Source organism: Herpailurus yagouaroundi, unplaced genomic scaffold (assembly GCF_014898765.1).
Source record: "Herpailurus yagouaroundi ecotype Mexico unplaced genomic scaffold, PumYag 140, whole genome shotgun sequence".
Lineage (NCBI taxonomy): Eukaryota > Metazoa > Chordata > Mammalia > Carnivora > Felidae > Herpailurus > Herpailurus yagouaroundi.
Window position 1 is genome coordinate 36,455,987 of NW_024412395.1, and position 17,457 is coordinate 36,473,443.

General features: G+C 35.8%; 1 protein-coding gene and 1 pseudogene across 4 annotated transcripts in view; one reads left to right on the top strand and one right to left on the bottom strand.

Moving 5' to 3' along the window:
• The window catches only part of GALNT13 (polypeptide N-acetylgalactosaminyltransferase 13), a 555,198-nt gene that overhangs the window by 52,763 nt on the left and 484,978 nt on the right, over nt 1–17,457 (top strand). The window lies entirely within an intron of this gene.
• LOC121030326 (60 kDa heat shock protein, mitochondrial-like) lies at nt 999–3,895 on the bottom strand (annotated as a pseudogene).

Genomic DNA, 17,457 nt, shown 5'->3' on the forward strand with positions numbered 1-17,457 from the left:
ATCTTGTACCTGTGTATGTTCTAAAAGCCCTGACTCGAAGCATTTTCTTTCTTCTGCATCTTTAGCCTTCTTCCTCTCCCCTGATTTCCTGATTTCTTCCCATTGGCATTAGACATGTCAAAGGATCGTTCCCCTTATAAACAAACCTGCATCCGTGCACAAATCCTCCCTTTATTCCAAGTCCACTTTCACCTACCCGGGAACTCTTGTCTCTACTCATAGCTAGACGTTTCCCAGAATATGTATATTCTCAGTCTTAAATCTGCATCCTCCACTCATGCCAGAACATACCGGGCACTTGCCTTTTCTGTTTGTCTGAAATTGTTCTTTCTAAGGCCACAAAAATTAGTTCTTGGGGGTGTCTAGAGAACATATGTTTTTGATCTCTTGGCATAACTTTGTACCATTGATCACTTCCTCTCTTTTAAAACATTCTTTCTGTTGGAATTTACAATGTTGTGTGCTCCTGTTTTTGTTTTTGTTTTTCTTTCTTCCCCGGATAGCCCTTGCCCATTCTTACCTGTGGGCTTACCTTTCTTTTAAATTGGTACTCTATGAGGTTCTTTGTGGCACCCTCTTTTTTCTTCCCCTCACACTCACACTCTCACTGAACACATTTGTCCAACTTCCATGGCTTTAGTTAACGCTGCTTTGCTGACTCCCCAGCTTTCCCTCTCCTGAAATTCGTTTCTTATACTCACCTGCCTTGGCAGCTCCACCTGTGTGTCCCGCAGGAGCCTTTGGATCATCAGTCTACCAGCAAATTTATGCATACTCCTATTTTTTTTATAGTAAACTTAGTTTTTCAAAGTATAAAAAAAGCGATGAAATGCATAAAGAACAAAATAAAAATAAAATCAGTACTCTTTTAAAACTTTAAATATTTTTTTTACAGAAAAGTTGTCACATAATTGGATATTTCTCTACTTTGTACACAATTATTCTTACTCTCTACAGAAAGGCTGTTTCTTAACTTTTCATCTGGTGATGGGGTGATGGCAAGCACCAAAATCCTGCTTTTAACAGAATGGTAGTAAAAATGCCTCAGTGATTTAAGTTGAAAGCGGTGCATTGGTACATAGCTCTGACACTCGGTTATTGGGAATGTACAAATGTCTTTTTATTCAAAAATATAAAATAAATTATCCAGAAGCATGGACAATGACTGCGGTAAACCATTACATTGTCGTCAACTGAAACCAGTAACTGATGGTTATAGTGATTTTCTTAAATAACAGCGAACCTTTTCTCCGGTCATTTCCTTCATCTGACTTTTTTGAAGTTATTGTTGAGGACCTCTGCCTTGAGTGCCCTCTCACAGTACATTCATAATGGTAAAGCACTATTCTAGGAATTAGAACATGCCACCTCCCACACCACCTCCCCTTCCACCCATTCTGCCCATTCCAGGGTCCTTCTCTTTAGGAATTCCAGTGACCACAACTTCCGCTGTAGTGAACTGAGAGGCCACCGCAGCAGCCTTCAGTAAAGCAGTTTTAACAACCGTAGTTGGATCAGCGATTCCTTTTTCAACCGTATTCACAAAATCTCCATGCATAGCATTATAACCAACTTCTGAGGAACTTTTGCGTAGTTTTCACAACTATCAATGGTCCTTCAACACCTGCATTTTCAGAAATGGTCATTGCAGGAATTTTGAGTATTCTCTTAATAATGTCTGTACCAATTTTCTGATCTTCGTTAGCTGGAGTTATGGAATCCAAGGCTGGAATGCACTGAAGCAGGGCACAACCCTCTCCCAGAACAGTGCCTTCTTCAACAGCAGCTCGTGTAGCATTGAGGGCATCTGTAATTCCTTCTTTCCACTCGCTTCAACATCATTTGTCTCACCAACCTTCAGCACACCTGCTCCATCTGAGAGTTTTGTCAGATATTCACTCAGTTCTTCCTTTTCATATTCACTAGTTGTGCTATCTAACTGCTCAGTGATTTCTTGAATACATTTTTTATTGTGAGCCTTGTCATCTTTCGTCATGATGACCTCTCCTAATTTTCCTAAGTTGTGAGGATGAACATCTTTAAGATTTAGAGGCAATCCTTCTTCTCCCAACACTGCACCATCAGTAGCAACAGCCACATCTTTAAGCTGGTTCTTTCTATTGTCACCAAAACCTGAAACTTTGACTTGCTACAACCTGAAGACCAACTTTTAGCTTATTCAAAACCCGTATCCTCAGAGCTTCTTCATTAACATCTTCAGCATTTTATGACCAAAGGCTTATGATGAGCGTTGGCAATTTCAAGAGCAGGTACAATGGACTGAACATTGGAAATTTTCTTTTTGCTCAATACAACATAGGCATCTTAGAATTTACATTTCTGGCCTTTTTATGTACTAACAAAGTTTAGAGAAATATAACCTCAATCAAACTTCATGCCTTCAGTAATTTCTAATTCATCCTTTAGTGTTTTTCCATCCGTTACTATAATAACACCCTTTCTTCCAAACCTTTTCATTGCATCAGAAACGATGTTGCCAATTCCTTTGTCTCCATTTGCAGAAATCATAGCAATCTGAGCAATTTCTTCAGGGGTATTCATGGATTTAGACTGCTTCTTAGTTTAGCAATTACAGCATTAACAGCTGACATAACACCTCTCCTGATTTCCATAGGATTAGCACCTTTGCTAATCTTCTCGAAGACTTCTTTGGCAATAGAGCGTGCCAGGACACTAGCAGCAGTAGTGCCACCTCCAGCCTCTTCAATTGTGTTATCGGCAAAATCCTGAACAAATTTAGCACCAGTATTTTTATATTTACCTTTTAAATCAATGGACTTTGCAACAGTCACACCATCTTTTTTTACTCTGGGATTTCCCCAACTCTGTTCAGTAATCACTGTTCTTCCCTTTGGCCCCACAGCAATGGCTACAACATCTGGTAAAAGGTCTACACCTTGAAGCTTGGGCATTCACACCAAATTTTACGTCTTTGGCATAGGCCTGAGTGAGATGAGGAGCCAGTGTTGTGGACACTGGCCTCATTTGGTGAAGGACTGTAATGGAAGCAGTTCTGCGGGGCAACAGCAAAGCCCGTGGGCCGTGAGGCAGGCCACTGGAAGTGAGTCAAGGCATCAATACTCTTAACAGTGGTGTTGGCCCCAGAAATCTTAATCTTGAACAGGTCTTTGATTTTATCTGGAATTGCTGTATTATAAGCTCAGTGAAGTAAGTTGTCCCACATCTAGCAAAGGGTTGGAAGCATATAGGTACTTCACTTTGCCAAATGAGAGAAATAAATAGCTTCTATTTGAATAAATCTTAAATGCTTCTCTCTTTTTGAGTTGTATTAACAAATTATTTTGTTCATAATATCGATCACAATAATAGTGATAGCTGACATGTACTGATTAGTTACTGTGTCCCATTTCCTCTGATTCTCACTCTATGTCCGTAACTTTACCATGCCCTTACAAGCGGGTATTGTTCTTATTGCCATTTTGTAAACATGGGAACAACTGGGGTTAGCCTGGGCAAATTAATCTCTGCAGTATCTCCAAATGAAACGGTGGTGGAGGTGAGGACTTAAAACAAAGTCTGTGTAATACTCCTAACCATACTATATTGTGATGAAGTTTAGAGAAAAAGAAATAAAACAAAACACCCCAACACTTTATGTATTTCTGTCTCTTTGGTACAAATATTTATTGTTGTGATACCTGTGCTGTTATTTCAGCATCTCAGTACTCGAGCTTGATTGGCCCATGACTATAAACACAGTCTTTCTTAGGTGTTAAAATTACCATTTTGGTTTGGTTTGAAGAAGGAACTGAGAATATACAGTCAGGCCTGGAATAAGAGAAAAGGAGTTTCTGTAAAATGGCAAGTGGAGATGATGGGGGAACTTTGGGATAGCCAGGGGAGATGGTGTCATCTCCACAGAAGAGGAAGACAAGAACTGGAAAGTTGGGGAAAGAATGGAAGAAACATCTGATGATATATCCCACAGAGCCGATTTCAAATTGAAGTGAAAATTCCTGGTTAGGTGATTTTTATAAGTTAAAAAAAAAAAAAAAGGAGGAGACTATGGAGAAGAAATGAGATGAGTGAAAAATGAATCTAAAAATATGGTGAAGAGAAATAAGATTTAAATATGATCAAAGAAAAATGTAATTGAATAAAATGAGAAGAGTGGGAATAACCAGGAATTAAAAATGGCATAAAGAAAAAGATCCAATGCATCAGTAATAGGCTTCATTGATTCAGATTGCTGCCTTTGTAGGTATCTGCCAGAAATGTGTACCAAAAAGAAAAATAAAATGTTGATTACTGTTCTGCGCTGGGGTGGAGCTCTGAATGAATGTGGGACATCTGAGCATCTTTATACTGATTGCATTTTTTTTTTTTTTTTTTTTTGCAGCAGAGGAATCATACTAGCATTTTCTTTCTCAGTTTGAACAATGTTTCATTTCACAGAAATTAATAGATAAGACATGTCGTAATGGAGCACACGCACTGGCACTGATTTGTTTGGATGTCAATCAGTGGTTAGAATGTATTTACTAGGATTATCAAAATCAAAAGAAAACATTATAACCATCCAGCCACATAAAGTATAATCTTCCCTTGGGCGAACCAGATGTTACTGATATTGAAGCATTATACTTTTGCTATTTGAGCTATAAAACTATAAAACCTTTGCAGAAAATTTATGAACTATTTGCTTTTAGAATTTGAACTTTGGCTCACAAATAAACTGTAATAAGAAAAATTGTCCATTAATAACTCATTGTTTCTCACTGCAATATTGTAAACTACAAAAATCTTATTTCTAGAATAGATATCTAACAATTGAGGCAAAATTAAGTAGGGTGGTAATCATTTCTCTCCTGCCCCCCACTGTTCTCCAGCCTCCCACCATATTCCACATAGCTCATTTCTGGTAAATAATTCTGAAAGAAAAATTGTTTCCAGAAGTTGATTTAATTGACAATGACTGGCACAAAGTGATAAATGGACATACAGTTTTTGGTTACCTAGAGACTTAGTATTATTTAATTATTGCATTAAAATGAGAATTAAGGTCATTTAAAATAGCATTTTTAGATTAGACATTTAAAAACAGACCATAGGATAGATTATATTCGTTGTACAGTACATCTTTTACATTTTTTTTTGTCTCAGTGGAAACAAATAATATGGGTGCTTGCTTTTAACAGGGAGTTTTTGCTCGTGGTAATTTGCTTTTTGAATCTAATCATTCTGTCATTAACTCAATAATGATTTTTTTCAGATTACAGGATACTATTGATGGAGACCACATTTTTCTGTAGCAGCAATCACTGTAGTTCTCAGGCACTTTATTTAGCATGCCATTTTAATCTAAATCATATAGAAGGGAAGAGCCTTTTGGAGCTCAAGTAGGTATGTCTTTAATATATTAAAGTTTCCTTACATGAGCAACATAAAATTCATTCATGTTGTTTCTTCTTAGTTGAATTTGAGGAAATATAGGTTGCAACAGTGAGAGTGATTACAAGTGAGTAGTCTTCTTCAGGAAACCATCAAAATCCTCAGAGGAGGACACAGGCAGCAACCTCTCTGACCTTGGCTGCAGCAACTTTTTACTAGGCACATCTTTAGAGGCAAGGGAAACAAAAGCAAAAATGAACTATTGGGACCTCATCAAGATAAAAAGCTTCTGCACAGCGAAGCAAACAATCAACAAAACTGAAAGGTAGCCTATGGAATGGGAGAAGACATTTGCAAATGACATATCTGATAAAGAGTTAGTATCCAAAATCTATAAAGAATTTCTCAAACTCAACACCCCAAAAACAAAGAATCCAGTTATAAAAAGGGCAGAAGACATATGTAGACACTTTTCTAAAGAAGACATACACATGGCTGACAGACATATGAAAAGATGCTAAATATCACTCGTCATCAGGGAACTAAAAATCAAAACCACGATGAGATACCACCTCATTCCTATCAGAATGGCTAAAATTAACAACACAGGAAACAGAAGGTGTTGGTGGGTTTCAGAGAAACCCTCTTGCACTGGTGTCGGGAATGCAAACTGGTGCAACCACTCTGGACAATAGTATGGAGTTTCCTCAGAAAGTTAAAAATAGCACTACCCTACAGTGCAATGATTTTACTACTAGGTATTTTCCCAAAGAATACAAAAATACAGATTTGAAAGGATACATGCACCCCAATGTTTACAGAAACACTGTCAACAATAGGCAAACTATGGAAAGAGCCCAAATGTCCTTCAACTGAGGAATTGATAAAGAATGTGTGGTATATGTACACATTGGAATATTAGCCATCACAAAGAATGAAATCTTACCATTTCCAGATGTAGTTGTAGATTGTATTTTGCTAGGTGAAATAAGTCATAGAAAGGGAAATACCATTTGATTTCACTCAAATGTGGAATTTAAGAAACAAAACAGATGAACGTATGGGATGGAGAAAAAGAGAGAGGGAAACAAACCATGAAAGGCTCTGTAAGATAGAAAACATACTGAAGGTTGATGGAGGGATGTGGGTGGGAAATGGGCTAGATGGCTGATGGGTACTAAGGAGGGCACTTATTATGATGAGCACTGGGCATTGTACATAAGTGATTGACCACTGAATTCTACTCCTGAAACCAATATTCCACTGTATGTTAATTAACTAGAATTTAAATAAAAATTTGAAAAGAAAAAAAACAAAAGAAATGAGTAGTCTTCCCCAATTTCAATCATTGCTTTTAAATACTGGTCCTGATGGTTTTTGGGAAGGTATTTATTTGGAATAAAAACCACAAATGCAACCAAAAAAAGATAGTTGCTGAGTCCTGCATGAGACTCCGGTTTGGAAAGTTAGCTAGTTGCTTGAAAGGAATGTAGAGTTTTAATAGAATTTTATGCGGGGACTAACTTTTATCTTTCCAAAGTCACATAGATTCTGTAACAGTAGACAGTTTTGGAAACAAAAAAGAGAAATCTGGAAACAGAATGCTTAAATCAGGCTTAATTTTCATGGGGAGTTCTGCCCTCCTTTTTCTTCGCACTTACTGTCTTTTGTGAAATTCTTTTGACAGTCCTCTGGGTCTGTTCTCTCTATGTGTTACATTTCATCATAGCTCCGTGCGTGCTCATACACTCACGTATACGTATGCACAAATATCACATCACTAAGAATTTTATATTTTATCACTATTACGTGGTAATTCTCTTGCTTTCAGGCAAAACATATATTTGCCATCATTCAGTTAATATATACTATTCCTGGATAATTTGAAAACTAGTAAAAATAATACGAGGAATGAAAAAAAATCCACACATTCGCCTCTGTTCTTTCCAGTACTTTTGTAAGAAAAAGGTAAAAAAAAAAAATAGTTGTGATTATAGTCTATAAGCAAGTGTGTATGTTAAATTGTTGAATTTTACAAGTATCATATAAGCTTTTTTCATGTTATTACAAAATTGCATAAGTTTCTAACAGCAGCATAATATTCTGTCAATTAGTTACGTATCTATTTTGAACTCCTTTTAATAAACAATGATGTGATACTAGCTCCCTGTAAAAAGCGTTTTCTCTCCTATAGGGCTTTTAAAGAGAGTTTTCCAGTTCAGAAATTATTGGTTCAAAGTATATGATTATTTTTAAGAAAATAGGTAATAGAGTTATACTTATTTCTAATAAACCACATTTTCCCAAGAAGTTTCTATCATTTTACATTACCCACAAAGTAAAAAAGGACGCACTTCATCCCACCTTTGCAAATATATAATTTTGTCAAAACCAGTATTTACTTTTTATGTACAGTTCTCCAGTTAGCACAATCCTTAATTGAATTAATAGGTAGTTTTCCCCAAAGACAAGGAAAATGTTGCTTTGTTTTTGGTCTGCTTGTTCATTTGCTTGTACATTAATGGTAATCTCTGCCCAACTTTTATATCTTGAAAAAAGTTATATCTTTCCCTTTCTCATGTGTTTTTGGGAAATTTCCTTAATTTATAATACTTCTGTGTTTTCTGTTATTGGATTATATACTCCATTATATTAGATTCTTTTATATTGATTAACAAGTTACACTCTTCAGCAACTTGATAAGACAAGATTGCTTTGCTGATACGAATACGAATTTTCATTCTTTGGGTATCTACTAATTTTACTTTACTGTTAATTAATTGGAGACTAATTAATAAATATTCTGATTTTTAATTCTTTATTTATGTCTTCCCTCTAATTGCCTGTCTTTTAAAGCCCTTAATTTATGATTAATAACTTTGCCAGGAAGCTTGCAGGAAATAAAAAAAAAACATAAACTGAAGTTGCAAATCAAAGTAATAACTAAGTATATGGTAGCTTTATTACAGTGGGCTTTTTTTTTTCCCTTGGAGTGGAGGACTGAATATTTTACCTGTTATTTTTGGAAAGAGTGGGCATTTCTTTCACATATCAATTACGCTTAAAAATTCACTATATTAAAATATTCAAGCAGGCAAATAAAATCTTATTTACATTCATGCAGCTCTAAGGTAAAATTTCAGAAAGCTCTAACCAATTTTCTAGAGTTTTCTGTGATCAAATCTCTTTTCCTCTTTGCTGCTAGGGTCCTTTTGTGCCCTAGAGTTCTGGGCTTTTCTTTGACTTCCCCCTTTTTTTTTTTTGTATCCCACTAATTGCCAGCTGGAGCAGAGTGACTCTGATATAAATTTAAAGATAATTTAATATTATTTTTCATTATATTCTACAAATAAATGCCTCTGTTTTGGAAAGAAAGCCTAGAGAAGAAATAGCCTCTGTATGCTTCCCATTTCAAATAAGGAACACTTGTAATTCATTCCTTACACCTTTGGTTATGAAGAATTGAAAAGCCTTAAGGCCAGCTAGGAAGCTGAGGTTAAGGTTTTCTAATGGTTTGATATCTCAGTGGAAACATTTATTTTCTTTTTAATCATGTGATTTATGGCAGAAGATGGCCAGCTCACTGGCAGATGTCTGCTGGGAACTGTCTAAATGCTCTACTGTTGTCTTAAATCTCTAGGTTTTATATCCAGCTGAACATTTTGGATTCCTGTTTTTCCCTCTTGGTAACTATTAATGAACAAGGTTAAACTACTGGTATGCCATTTTATAAGATGAATACTGAGCTGTCATTAAATACATGAAACTAATAAATGATGAACAATTTTTAGGTTGACGAATACACTTTTTAAAACTATTGAATTTCATTATCTTTTTGAAGGTCATATATACTTTTTACAAGCTTTCTTTATGAAGACTTAATTTCATTATGTTTTAATGATAATCTATTGCTTGTTAAGTCTCATTAAGATATATTTTAGGCTTTGACATTTGTAACATTTTCATAAAATGTATATTCCTATACCCAACCATGACTAAAAAGACCAGTGTGTAACAGACTGTCTTAACAAGTGGCATCTGCCTTATAAATATTCTATATAGAGTTTCACTCTTCTTTCAATCTCTCTATGCTCAATAATTCCATTTTTTTTGCTGCATTGTCTCACATTAATAATTGCATATAATAACTACATTAAAAAGAGTTTCACATATTGGAATCATTCCTAATGTTTTACATATCTCCGTTCTTATCTCTACTCCAATAGTCTTCTGTGACTCGCCTACTGGGTCCCAAACCAGAAGGCAAGGCTTATGTCTTTCCATATCTTTTATCTTTCATGCCAAGCACATTGACGGCATCTGTGTAGGCACTCAATTGTAACTGTAGGATAAATTAAAGAAATACTTAAATTTTTCTAACTAGGTTAATAGTTTTATGCCAAAAGTAATACATGCTTATATTAAAATTCAAACCTACAAAAGACTATATATCAGTTCTACTCTTGAGAAATTATCGAGGTTTAGGTGGCAAATGTAATAGCAGTCAGACTGCCAGCCACAAGAGCTGGTTCACTCGAGCAGGCCATGTGATTATTTTTGCCAGGCTCTGAGGCTGGATTGAGGTGACAGGGAGAACGTGAACTGTCCCCACCCCTTTCCTCCATCTCTTGGAATGCAATCTGTTTTCTCCCCAGGTGTCAAGGTTGTTAATCTTCCTTGAAAGCCATGAAATTTGGTGTGTCTTAGCTCAATAAATATAGCTGCATCTCTGTTTTCAATTATCTCCTACTCTGATCCAGACCTTTCATATGGAAGAGGTAAATGTAAAAAGGAAGAAGATATTTTTACAAAATTACAGATTCCCTTCATGTTGGCTCACATGCGCCACTGTAAGGGCATTCAGTTAGCAGTATACACAACCAAGAGCTTCTTGCCCTATGCTCTGGCACCATGTTGATCAAGAGGAAGATGACCCAGAATTAAATTTGAATACTCTAGTCCCCTTTTGTCTGGGCTGTTACCTAAAGGTATACTAGTCAGGCTGGCTTGGGGTTCTTACTACGGCCAAAAAAAAAAAAAAAAAAAAAAAAAAATGCGCCATGGACTGGGTGGAATCCCGTATTTTCAGAATGGTTTTATGGAATTTCCTACCCCTTTCATTAGTAGGTGGTCAATATAAGACCCCTTTTTGGGGAAAGGCCAAATTTAGTAAGCCAACTGCCTTGCTCAGGTGGGTGGACCGGGAGTTGATTAGAAGGTTGGTTAGGTATCTTTTTTTCGGTCATTTTTTGAGGACGTCATTGCAACAGTCAGCAAAAAACTTTGAATGGTAGGAAGTGTAGAAAATCCATCCGATACCATGATTATCATTCCATTTTTGGGTGGCCTTTGTGACAAAAGACATACCATTGTCAGACTGCAGATGGCCTGAAAATAAGAAAACATGACCCAGTTTAGTTTTGTGGGCCACAGTGGTGTGGCCATAGGTGGCTGAATGGACTAAGACAGCAACACTGTAACCTGAGACCAGGTAGGGCTGTGACTTGGGTAGGTTAGTAACTTAGGTGTCTGTACCAAACATCGCCATATTCAAACAGAGCTGTTCAGAATGGATAACTCTACATAGACAGAAATTAGATTAGTGGTTACCTAGGGCTAGAGTCCATGAGAACATTAGGAGATTATAGAAAAGGGGAACTGTTTTCTTTTGGGGTAACAGAAGTGTTCTAAAATTGTGCATAGCTCTGTGACTGTACTACAAGCCATTGCATTGTACACTTTAAATTAGTGAATTATATTGTCTATTCGCTCTATCTCAATAAAGCTGTATTTTTAAAAGGGAGTTAGGAGTGGTGGCTTGGTGGCAACAGTGGAATCGGTAAGAAGTGAGTCAAGTCTGAAAGCAGAGCCAATGGAATTTGCTGCATGATCAAATAAGAAATTAAAAAAAAGAAAAGAGAGAGAGTTCCATGGGAAACAAGTGTTGTCAAGGATTTGGAGAAAGGGGAACCCTCTTATACTGTTGGTGGGATTGCAAACTGGTGCAGCCACTCTGGAAAGCAGTATGGTGGTTCCTCAAAAAGTTAAAAATAGTACTACCCTACAATCCAGCAATTACTCTACTAGGTATTTACCCAAAGGATACAAAAATACTAATTTGAAGGGATACATTCACCTCAATGTTTGTAGCAGCATTATCAACATTAGCCAAGTTATGGAAAGAGCGATGATTGGATAAAAATTGTGGTATGTGTACAAATCTTGCCATTTGTAATGATGTGGATGGAGCTACAGACTATTATGCTAAGCAAAATAAATCAGAGAAAGGCAAATACTGTATGATTTCATTCATATGTGGAATTTAAGAAAGAAAACAAATGAACATAAGGGGAAATAAAAGAGGCAAACCAAGAAGCTGACTTTTAACTATAGAGAACAAACTGATGGTTACTGAAGGGGACATGGGCAAGGGATGGGTTAAACAGGTGATGGATGTTAAGGCGGGCACTTGTGATCAGCACTGGGTATTGTATGCAAGTGATGAATCATTAAATTCTACACCTGGACATAAAGAAGAAGATTTACAAAAAAGAGCACAAGGTTTTTGACCACGCTATGTCAAATGCTGCTTAGGAGTTATGTAAAATGGTGCTTGAGGATTGACCATTGGATTTGACCATTGCACTGACTGTATCAAATAAGGTTTCCATATAGTTGCAGGGGCTAAAACCTTTTGGGTTTAAGAGAGAATAGGAGGTTAGGGATATGGGATGTATAGACGGTGACTATACATAATTCTTTCCAGAAGTTTTGCTTCAAAGGTAAGCAGGGTGCTGGAAGAATCACTGAAGAGGGATGTGGGGTCAAATTAGTTTAAGAGTATTATTCATGTATCATCTTCGTATTGGTAATGTTGACTTATTAAAGAAGAAAAAATGATGCAGAAGAGACAAGTGCAATCAGTGAAACCCTATGTGAGAGCAGAGGGTGTTGCCCTCCTAAAAGGACAGTCATCTGTTCTAGCCCTGGGACTTGCAGATTTAGGGTTGGCAGTAAATAGGAACAAGAAAATTTATAAATTCAACATGGCAGTAGGCAAAATACCCTTCTTATTGTTTATATCTTCTCTGCTAAGTGTAGAAGTGTAATGATAAGCTAAGAGGAAAAAGTGTGGAGATGGCCGTCTGAGGAAGGCAAGCAAGGTGGAGATTGATTTGAGTAGGAACTGTTGCAGGATTGCAGCAAAGCACAGAGAGTCTACTTGTAGTGTGACGTGAGTTTATAGAGTTAAAATGAGAACAGGCAGCATATTCTGAGGAGGTTCTTTCTGGTGATGTTCGTCTATTTGCATGTTAGGAGTGGAATAGGGAAGAGTTGGATTTTTAACCTGGGTATTATTGATAAGGCTGCCATAACAAAGTATCACAGATTGGGTTGCTTACACACAGCAATTTATTCTCTCACAGATTGTAGAAGTCCAAAATCAGTGTGTTAGCAGATCTGATTTCATTCTGAGGTCTTTCTCTGTGGCATATAGGTGGCTGCCTTCTCTGTCTTCACATGGTCTTTCCTCTGTGTCCTAATCGCCTCTTCTTGTAAGGATGATTTGGATTAGGGACAATGCATATGACCTCATTTTACCTTAATTACCTTTTAAAAGACTGTATCTCCAAATACAGTCACATTCTAAAATCTTGGAGATTAGGACTTCACATACAAATTCTGGCTTGGCAAAATTCAGCCCATAGCAGCCAGTGCTGGAGTTCTAAAAACATAAAAAATATTTGAGGGAGAATGGGGGTATATAAGAAATATGAATTCTTGTTCTCATATAACTTACTATTTAATAAGGAGGGACGGACAATAAACACATTTAAAAACTAAATTTTTTATATATGTTTGGGGGTAAGAGGTACAAAGGAGAAAGATTAAATGAGTTAAGAAATCCAGAGTGACTAAGTTGTGTGTGTTATTTTTAATGGGTTGATAGGAAAGCTCACCAAGATTTGACATTTGAGCAGGGGGAAGTAAGATCTGAGGGAAGTAAGAGCAGGCAGCCATGACCAACCACATCAGTGAACAGAGAAAATAGCATATGCATACGCCCAGAGGCAAGGTATTTGTAAGGAACAGCCTGAGACCCAAGTCACTACCATAGAGAAAACAATGGTAGGAAAGGGGTCAGAAAAGTATTAATCAGGGAATCAAATGATTGGTACATAAACATTCTGGTTTTGCCTTAAAAATATATATGTAATTTACACAGAATGAAATGCACAAATCTCAAGTGTATAGTTCAACGAGTTTTGACAATTGCAAAATCCTGTGTAATTCATCTCCATCAGAAACTCTTCTAAATATATTTTGGATTATTAAATTTAAAATATTGTAATTTGTAATACTCATAAATAGTAATATTAAATATATTTGTGATGTTCATCTTGTCCCCGACACCCTGAATACACACAGAGTATACACTACTTCTGGAAAGGTGGGCAGATAATTCTTACTCTTTTTCTCATTCTCTTGATGATGCTCATGTTGATAATAATTTTACTGTTACTACTAATAATCGGTAATGTATATTGAGAACCTCCTAAGTTCCAGGCACTCTTATAAGAGTTTTGCATGTATTAATTAATTCAATACTCATCATAGGCTGTGAGGTAGCTATTATTGTTCATATTTGCTGAATAGAAAAACAGAGGCACAGAAGATTTAAATAACTTGAATTAAGCCATACAATTAGTGAGTGTTGGACTCAGATCCAACTCATGGCATTATAACTCTGCAATATATAATTTTAGATCTCATGCTAGGTTGCCTCCTAATAGTCAAATTTTATGTTATGAATATTCAAACTTTCCTTGGTTTAAATGCCAGTGAGGGCCTTTTGGTGTTGTTTTTTGTTTTTCTTTTTTTGCTTCTATTCCATTTTTCCCCCATAGGCATTCATTTAACATTATCTTTGCTTCTTTGTCTCATGGTATATCTTCCAGTGTGGTATGATTTTTAGAGTGGATCCTTTGTTTAAGCTATGGGTAGATTCCTCTAGGTCATTTTAATTTTTAACCTTCCTTCATACAAAGATCAGTCTTCCTGTCAATCATACCTGTGGCTAATGCAGCGCATTTTATTTTCAGTGCTTACACATTAGATTTATTAGTCTGTAAACCAGTTCTGCAAATTTGTCCAGTCATCAGCTCACAGAAGCTCCTGCATAGCTATTTAAAACATTTGAGGTACGTTGGTGCCTGAACCTTCTGGGAGCACTACCAGCAGTCTTACACTAGTTCCCAGGATGCTTTGGCAGCCTCACATATAGCCTCACAAAATAGAATGAATAAATTTGCACCTATTATGCAATTTTTACGAAGTAAAATAAATGAGTACAGATAAAAATATGTCTAATAGCAACTAAACTAGACTCTCCATGGAAGTGATAACCTCCGAATTTTAAAACAAAAAACTCTTTCTCCTTGTTTAAAAACATATTTACCCACTCCTAAGCTTTATCTAGATTGTTTTATATTTGAAATATGTTTTTGATAAAGATAGGAAGATGGTATATATCTTCAGACAAAAATCCTGTAACGCATCATAGAATATCTGATGGATATCATGATTGGTGGGCAAAAAGAAAAAGAAAGGCAATCTGACTAGCAAGATGGTACTTGATGGCTTTCTCTTAAAAGTATTCCCACCTAGAGAAGTACTTTTAAAGAGAGAAGGAACTGTGCTCAAAAGATACTGAAACAATTAGGAAAGGGGCTGTGTTTTCAGATAGAAGAGCCTGTAGTTTATGCAAGTTAGTCATGCTCCACATTGGTTTGGCAAGACAGGGATATTGCAGAACTTGGATTTGGCTTCAGAAACTGAGAAGTGTTTGCAAATAAATAGAGGCTTACTGGAATAAAAACATAATACAGATGCTGATTCTCTTAAATAAACCTGGGCTACCAACTGTGCTTATGTTGGTTTGTGTTACTGTGTGTTTTGTACCATCCTTCTGCTCCCATCAGTTTTGTTCTCATGAAGAGTATTGGAATACAGTTTATGAGATTACCATTATGCAAGTGCCAGCAGATATGGCTCAATGAATGATAAAATTTAGTGCATTTTCAAGGTGGAGGTAGGTGTTTTCAAAGTAGAGATAGAATTCGAAACTTGGAATATAAATGAAAAAAATCACACAACAACTTAGTTTTATCAGTTAGAATAGTGGGATTAGACTTCTCTCAGTGCTAATGACTTGATATATAGCTCATTCAGGCTATGAAATTAGAATAATTTGAGTAATGCTTGAAATGGCAATAAGATATGATTTTGACTTTCTATTACAGCTAAAATTTATATTAAATTCTGAATAACATTAACTGTTAGGCTCTTATTAGGAAATGTCTTATCTTAGACATTTTAATATTTAAAGTTAAGTGATTTCAGATTTTTTATTATAATATTCTTTATATTTTCTTTTAAAAATGTTCTCATTCTTTATCTTGCTTAAGCCTTTACAATATTTTGCAAGCTGAATAGGACAGGAAATATGTTATAAATAAAGACAGTGAAGCACAGAGAGGCAAAATCCTGACCCAAAGTCATCATTTCATTTTATTACAGAGCCAGGGATGGTGCTTTTATGCCTTTCATTAAGATCTTTATATAACATGTAAGATCTTTATGATAGGATCTTTTATTTTAAGATATTCCCATCTTAAATCTGGGGATGGCTATTTGGTAACCATCAGTGTTATATATACTTTTCTGTGGGACTTTTTTCTGCAATAAACTGAAGAGAACTACTTCACCATAGGACCAAGAAACACAGAACATTTGACAGCTTGAATTGTTTCATACCTTGTATTCAGTAAAGCATGCATGCACAAAGTAACAGGAAATATGCATCAGGGAATTCTTCACTTGTTACCAGGTTTAGAGGCTGAGTTCCAATGTTTAGTTATACACTTTACAGGAAAATGAAGTTGAAATAAAGTAGATAATTAGCATGACATTTGTTTCTAGAAAAATCCTAAGCAAACAGATAAACCCCACATATCATATATTCTGTAGACTTGCACATTTTATACCTTTTTAAAAAAATATGCTGCATAAATGTAAATTTAATGTAGATAGTGAAGATAGACTCTGTTATGTTTTCAGCTGTCACTTTATGTAAATTTTGAATTCCTTGCTAGTCTGGATAGGTTGTTACAGGCAGTAGCCTTTGTATTGCTTTATGATGCAAAGTCAGCTGCTATTAATTTAAAGAGCATTTGCCTCAGCAAATTGCACTTTGATGTTTTTGAGACAGATATTTATGAAGTATTCTGAGTACCTTTGTATTTTGTAGCTGTTCTTCTCAAATATCTTTCAAAATTGTATTACTTATTCACCTCAAAAATTTTAAACTTCAGTTGATATTAAGTGTAGCAAATGGCATGAACATATCTTTGGCCTGTTATATTTATGGTACATGACTTAACTGTCAATTATTGTAAATGAATTAACCAGGTAATTATTGCTTTTTATAGTGTCAATAAACCAAATATGTTTGTGGTATTAATTCTACATTTATTTAGAATACCTCTCAATAGGTAATTGTGCACATATCTGTATGCCTTTTAGAATTTGTGCTTTGGTTATCTGAAGTCACTTTAATATGTTGTCTCCCCTCTCATAATTTTTTGAATGTATGCTATCCATTCCAAATTACGCATTTGTTGTGGATACTTTCTCTGCAGACCAGATGGAGTTTTTAAGGTTAAGTAACAGATGAGTTAGTTCTTGCAATGGTCCTTTTTGAGAATTTGAGACTTTATTTTGTTTTATACGTTAATAATTATCTGTCTTGCAAGATGCTTGACAAGCATTATTGTGGCTAGTCCTCATAGCAAATCTTAGATTTGGCATTGTTATTCTCATTTTATAGTTGAGAAAACAGCCTTTTTAAAAAAGGGTCCTGCAGATAGGAGGTGAATAGACACAGGCCTATCTGTGTGTAAAGTCCAGTTCTTAGTTACTCCAATTTATTGTATCCCGGGATGATTTCTGTTTCGGCAGTTATTAGCTCCTCAAAAGTGCTGAATCAGGGTAAATTCAAGGATGCTCTATTTGATAACCTAC